This window comes from Conger conger, chromosome 1 (genome assembly GCF_963514075.1).
Source record: "Conger conger chromosome 1, fConCon1.1, whole genome shotgun sequence".
Classification (NCBI taxonomy): Eukaryota; Metazoa; Chordata; class Actinopteri; order Anguilliformes; family Congridae; genus Conger; species Conger conger.
The window spans coordinates 975,241-981,443 of record NC_083760.1 but is presented as its reverse complement, the minus strand read 5'-3'; positions in this window follow the sequence as shown (position 1 = coordinate 981,443).

The following is a 6,203-nucleotide window of genomic DNA, read 5'->3' as shown; positions in this document are numbered from 1 at the left end:
CTTAACCCCACATTGCTCCAGTGTAGCCACAATCAGCTCTGCGTCCTTGAGCTGGGCCCTTAACCCCACATTGCTCCAGTGTAGCCACAATCAGCTCTGCGTCCTTGAGCTGGGCCCTTAACCCCACATTGCTCCAGTGTAGCCACAATCAGCTCTGCGTCCTTGAGCTGGGCCCTTAACCCCACATTGCTCCAGTGTAGCCACAATCAGCTCTGTGTCCTTGAGCTGGGCCCTTAACCCCACATTGCTCCAGTGTAGCCACAATCAGCTCTGTGTCCTTGAGCTGGGCCCTTAACCCCACATTGCTCCAGTGTAGCCACAATCAGCTCTGTGTCCTTGAGCTGGGCCCTTAACCCCACATTGCTCCAGTGTAGCCACAATCAGCTCTGCGTCCTTGAGCTGGGCCCTTAACCCCACATTGCTCCAGTGTAGCCACAATCAGCTCTGCGTCCTTGAGCTGGGCCCTTAACCCCACATTGCTCCAGTATAGCCACAATCAGCTCTGTGTCCTTGAGCTGGGCCCTTAACCCCACATTGCTCCAGTGTAGCCACAATCAGCTCTGTGTCCTTGAGCTGGGCCCTTAACCCCACATTGCTCCAGTGTAGCCACAATCAGCTCTGTGTCCTTGAGCTGGGCCCTTAACCCCACATTGCTCCAGTGTAGCCACAATCAGCTCTGTGTCCTTGAGCTGGGCCCTTAACCCCACATTGCTCCAGTGTAGCCACAATCAGCTCTGTGTCCTTGAGCTGGGCCCTTAACCCCACATTGCTCCAGTGTAGCCACAATCAGCTCTGTGTCCTTGAGCTGGGCCCTTAACCCCACATTGCTCCAGTGTAGCCACAATCAGCTCTGTGTCCTTGAGCTGGGCCCTTAACCCCACATTGCTCCAGTGTAGCCACAATCAGCTCTGTGTCCTTGAGCTGGGCCCTTAACCCCACATTGCTCCAGTGTAGCCACAATCAGCTCTGTGTCCTTGAGCTGGGCCCTTAACCCCACATTGCTCCAGTGTAGCCACAATCAGCTCTGTGTCCTTGAGCTGGGCCCTTAACCCCACATTGCTCCAGTGTAGCCACAATCAGCTCTGCGTCCTTGAGCTGGGCCCTTAACCCCACATTGCTCCAGTGTAGCCACAATCAGCTCTGTGTCCTTGAGCTGGGCCCTTAACCCCACATTGCTCCAGCAGGAATAGGTCTCTGCTTAGTTTAATCAACTGCAATTTGCATGTTTCATTTGTCATGAAATTCAGTGTTGAAATGTACCATATTCTTTATCATGCAGTTGATTACTTGTTTGATGCTACTGACATCTAGTGGACATTCATAAAAACACAAAGGAATCTTGAGCTGGCTTTGCTTTGGTTGCTTTTAGTTTTTGCCTGACCCTGTTCCTAGAAATCCAACTGTCCTGTAGGTTTTAACTCCAACCCTAACAAAGCACACCCCATTCAACCGCAAGAGCAGGGCTGCCAAACCCTATTCCTAGAGATCTACTGTGATGCAGGTGTTCACTCCAAAACTAACAAAGCACACCCCATTCAACCGCAAGAGCAGGGCTGCCAAACCCAGTACCTCCAGAGGGCTTTTTGAGCGCCTTATCAGTAGAGTCAGGTGTGCCAAATTAGGGTTGGTTCTCCTGGAACAGGTTTGGGCAAAACTGGATTTGCTGGTGAGATTCTGCCAAACAGTAGTAGTACAGTAGTAGTATGATATATCTCACCAGTAGTTTAATTTTCCCCTCATTTGTTTGTGTGTTTCTGGCTCCTCGTCTCCAGGAGAGCTGACTCTCCTCCCATCTCTTCAGGCAGAGCTGTAGACATCCGCTGCCTGCTGAGGGAGGCGAACCCAACAGGGGCTCAGACACAATCAGATCCACATCGGAGGAGCACAGATACAAGAATATCATAATATGTCTGTCATACCTGCAGTCTCACTGTAAATCTGCTGGCAGCCTGTAGCCCAGTGGCTAAGCTACATGACCAGGTGGTTCAAGCCCCAGTGTAGCCATAGAAAGATCAGTGCTGCTGTTGGGCCTTTGACCCTGCATTGCTTCAGGGAGGGGCTGGCCCCTGCTTAGTCTAATCAACTGCAAGTCGCTTTCACTCTGTAAGTTCACTCCTTTGACCCATCCTGGACTCGCATAAATCTGTGCGAGAGTTAAATCACTGAGCATTTTACAGTGAAGAGAAACCAAGACGTGAGAACACGGAAAACAACAATAGTTTGAAACATTTTCAAACTGCTGTCCAACAAAGAACAGTGAGCAGTACGATTACGTGAAAAAAAACATCCCGAAAACAAACAAACAGGGGCACGTTAAAGCGGATAACATTTTACAACAGCTTTTGTGTTGAACGATATGTTACCTCCCAACGGTGCGCAACGTTTTGCAACAGGCTTTGATGTATGTTTGCTCCCGTTTGGTGGGTGTGCCTGGGGTGTAGCACGAATCGTAGCCCCCGTTTCTGTTTAAACAATCGTTTCGCCGGGGCTGAACTTGGCCCAGGAGAAGCCAGATGTTGACGGGTTCCGCGACCCTGAAGTCACGCCCTGCAGCTGTAGCGACGAATTTATTCACGCGCTGGTCTGCCTGCGCTCGTCACAGGAAAAACACACACAGAGATCACTAAACAACGGAATTAAATGTTATCTTTCGGAGGGACAGGGACGTTGACCAGGCCGTAGACACGTCATTTTCATTAAAAACAGTACGGTATGTAGGCCTCTTTGAGCTGAAGAAACGTCTTGTTTCACATGGAAGCACTAATTAAACTCACCTCTCTAACTCAACGACAGGCGGAGACGGACGTTCAGAGTTAATAGAAATCTATGTGAAGTGTGCACGCGGAGAATGTAGAAGTCATGGCCACAGCTTACATGGACAAATGGTCGGTGTTAAATCCGATCTGATGGAATAACAGACCAGGCCCCTGGCTACATGCGAAGCGTAATCGACTCGTTTAATATGTGAGCCTTTAATCTGTCTTTCCTGTATATGGAAAAATAGCCAATTCAAACTCTAAGTATTGTACAACGTGTTGTATTAACAATGGCAACAGTTGGAGCAAAGCGTTTTACATGCAAATGAATAGGTTCTCATATTTTAAATTAAATTACATTGATTTGCATGCTGCTAAACCCGTGCTTGCTGGCAAGATAGCAGGGTTTTATAGGCAATGTCGATCGGCCTCCTGTTGCCTGTAACGGCCGACCGTGTCACACACAGCCTAGATATATCCCTGAAGAGGCAACAAAAATAACATCGTCCGCACCCACTCTTCTCTACTGGGAGTGCAGTGAATATTTCAGCATTCCCTCGTAGGGTTTCAATAAACAACGACATCCCTTCACACCCCCCCCCCCCCGTTCTACTGCCGTTTCCCCAGAGACAGGGAGAGTTGGGGACAGAAGTGGTCCAATGAAATCAGACAACGGTAACTGAAAACAAGGCGGTGATGTAACCTGTCATGTTCCGCGCATTGTTGTGAAAGCAGATGGAATGCTCAGCCCTGCAGCGAGTCATCTGCGTATTAAAATACAACAACATATATAAACATCAAGGCATAATTACAACCGCAACAGTCCGGGATAGGCCTAGTGTATGTATGACATTAATGTAGTGGCAAGTAAAAAAGCTAATTTGACTGGGCTTGCAGAAACAATGGCACTGTGACAAACTGACAGTCAAAACACACTGGTTTGGATTCAACTCGCCTGGCTTAAAATTTTATTTTAATTAATAAATGGTTGAAAATGACAATGTAATTTGACAATGAGCAAAAACAAAATCGCCAAACTGAGAAGTTTGTGTGTGTGTGTGTGTGTGTGTGTGTGTGTGTGTGTGTGTGTGTGTGTGTGAGTGTGTGTGTGTGTGAATGTGTGTGTGTGTGTGTGTGTGTGTGTGTGTGTGTGTGTGTGAGATAAGCTAAATCAAAGTTAAAAGACGAATGTTGATTGAATTCCAGGCAACTTATTCTGTTTTCGAGATGGCCGTGAACACGAGAGAGAGAGAGAGAGAGAGAGAGAGAGAGAGAGAGAGAGAGAGAGAGAGAGAGAGAGAGAGAGAGAGAGAGAGAGAGAGAGAGAGAGAGAGAGAGAGACTCAGTGTTGCGAAGTGACGGCAGTGTGCAGTGACTTTACCGGTCTGTCGCGTCTGTAACATACTCCGCTCCACCCTATTAGACAGAAGTGGGCGGTGCTCTGGGGAAACCACAGTTTGAGCTGATAAATGCGTTATGCAGCGACTTCACCGATAGCGTGAATCACCTGGTGATAATTCACTCTTTCTTGATACGAGTTTCTGCTTCCCCCGGGACGGGAAAGCGCTGTATAATTACTTGCGCAGGCCAGGCGCGTGTGTGGATTTTCCCCAGCATAAAACACGGCGTATCTCACAGCCAGGTCTTGGACCTGCCCATTTAGACGTGCCAGGCTTAGCCTATTGGTCAGAATCACCGAGAACCTCCAAATGGTGAACGATGATTGGTTACAGGACCTGCTCCTCAGAGGCCGGTGGTCTCCGTCGAAGGGGCACTGCCCATTTCCCTATCGCCGACCTGCGCGAGCCGACGGACTCTTTAGCAAAGGAATTTATTATCATTATTACAATAAAAATGCAATGTTTTAACTTATATGGGTATGCGTGGTAGCGAAACCCGACACTGAGGACTCACACTAACACAGCCGATTTCTCCCTTCAGGTAGGACGATGTACAGTAAGCGCTCTATGATTATCTGCAGCTGATTGTAATATGGCTAACTCGTTAGCAATCTATACCTCTGTACAAAATCAGTGTTGGTTGGACGGGAGTGGGAATCTATAGTATGAGGCATTTACATAATTGCCACGTTTATTTGTTATGCATGAATGTATTTTATAAAATTAATTATTATATGAAAATCTTGCAGTTGAGTCTCAGACAGTTTCAAGAAACGATGCAGGGAAAGACTTGAGTTTAATATCACATAAATGTGCCCAGATTATGATGTAACGACATGATTATTTTTCACATTTGAAAGTTTCTTAAATTAAAAGATATTAGAAGGGATGAAATACCTAATATCAGTTGTAGCGGTTTGGAAAAAGCCATTGATTTTCCCTACTCATGCCCATCCATGTGGTAGGCTATCGGAATAGAATTGAATGTGGGAGGCGCCCACTGAATTATTGACGGGGTTTTTTTACATGTTCGCGTGGAACGCGCGTGCTCGCTTGGTGTGTCGTTAATACTGTATTAATGTTTTAAAGATCGCGCTCAATTCGTAAATACATTAAATCAATGCGCTCTGGAGTTGGGCTCGCGTGTGTTACGCAACCGCTTTCCATTCATTGTTCTGCGTTGCTTGCGGTTTTGTTCGCAGCTCTCCGCGGTCTCCGGGCTCGCCTCTGACAGTCTTCCCACACGCCTATATGGACTGCCATAGGCCGCGGCTGTTTTCTCCACATTCAAATGCGCCTGTGCAGGCGGTAAATACGGAGATAATCATCAGCGCAGAATGTTTCCTGTAAGAAGAAAAGATATAAGTGCACACAGTCAACAGGAAATCAGACAGAACCTAATCAGTTTTAAACATTTCATTCCGTTTAAAAGTCTATTTTACTCTTAGCTCAGCAGAGGCAGGCAGGGGTTAAATAATTGACCTTATACTGTGATGTTACATAATGGATTATATTTGTACAGTACGGGTGTATTCATATATTTATGGATTGTGTATTTTGAAAGTGCCTTCTGAGTTTTAAAAATGACTCTTGAAGGACCGTCTGAATGTTTTGCCCCAGGCTGGTGATTTACGGCTTCCTCTCGTGGTCCATCCATCACGCAGACGGCAGCTCTTTCCAGACGCTCAGCCTCCGATCTCCCCTTCCTTTGCCCGAACCGATATCAATCCAGGTCCACCGTCTTTACCAACATACCAACCTGCTTCTAGGAGCTACCATTATAAGTTAGGAGGTACCCAAACTTTCCTTCGAGCAAGGAAACATGAGCTCTTCCTTTTGCGGAAGTATTTTTTGGAAAGCATGTAAATATATCAAAAGATATCTAATATATAGATATCTAAACCCTATATGAAATATAAATGGCCCCACCTCGCCCTGTCTGTCACGTCTGTAACTGACCTGTGGCCCCACCTCGCCCTGTCTGTCACGTCTGTAACTGACCTGTGGCCCCACCTCGCCCTGTCTGTCACGTCTGTAACTGACCTGT